Below are 1,155 nucleotides of genomic sequence, written 5' to 3' on the forward strand. Positions count from 1 at the left end.
TCTTTTACTTCTTGGTATAGATATTGAAATCAAAGGACAGATTTTCTCCTTTAGGCTGGAGTTACAGAACTTAAGCGTAAGATTCATATTCATTAAGCAAACTCAATCAGGGTAAGGTTAATAGACAAAATGAGAAAGGTCCACACAGAAGACAAGCGGATTCTCCTCTCTCCTAAGTCTCCACCTACATGTCCCTCCCTCGCCCACAAATAGTCTTTACCTTCACACCAGAGGACCGCGTCTGGGCGCCAAGTCAGTGCGCTTAGAGCGTATCTCATTATAGGCAAGAAAACTATTCGATATCCGGCTTAACCTCTTTGTCGCGGCGCCTTATAAATTAAGTAGAGAGAAGAAAAACACCAACACATTTATTCCATCAAGAATTACACCGAGAAAGAGGAGTGCGCCAACTCCTATATTTCGGAAATCGTTAAAGAACTGTAGAGAGAGGTAAAGATTAATATTCAATCCCTTCTCCCTCCCAACCCGTCCTGCCCGCCCCCAGCAACGTAGATTCCTGATGTGAATTTTGATAAGTGAGTTTTAACTTGCAAAGTGTCCTAAGCAGAGTTGCAGAACAAAAAGTTCTCTGTGGTTCACAGAAGGAAAGCGGAGCTGGTGGGGTGCCCCTCCTGGGGGTGCAGGACCTGGGGCTGCTAGCAGCTGCCCCGCCCTAGCAGCCCGGCGTCTCGGAGCCTGCGTCCCCGCCCAGAGACTGCCGCAACCGGACAGCCCGCCAGTCCTTACAGTTCAGGAACTTGTGGACAGGCTGTGTGCGCAGCAAACTTCCGGAGGCAAGTCGGTGCGCCCCCTTGCATGAGCGGATCGCCACCTGGTGCACACCTCGGAGAAGGACCGCCCTCCAGGCTGCCCGCCCGGGTCGGCTGTGCTGGGCATCTGGGGAGAGGGCTGAGTCTCCAAACGCCGCCAGACTTGACCTCAGTCCTGCAGGCGAAGACACGGACAACCAGTGACGATTCTGTGGTTAAGGGAGCGTTTGTGGAGGAGCTCTATTCTGAGCAAAGAGAATGAGGTTTCGCTTCTCCCGCGAACTTGAAAGAGCCTTGACGAATACAGAGAGAAGTTAGTGGTTAACCGATTGGCTGCTAATATTTCATCGGTGGTGCTTTCCCCCCTTTAAAGTCTAACTCTTGG

This window comes from Tupaia chinensis, unplaced genomic scaffold (assembly GCF_000334495.1).
Source record: "Tupaia chinensis unplaced genomic scaffold, TupChi_1.0 Scaffold147312_1, whole genome shotgun sequence".
Taxonomy (NCBI): Eukaryota; Metazoa; Chordata; class Mammalia; order Scandentia; family Tupaiidae; genus Tupaia; species Tupaia belangeri.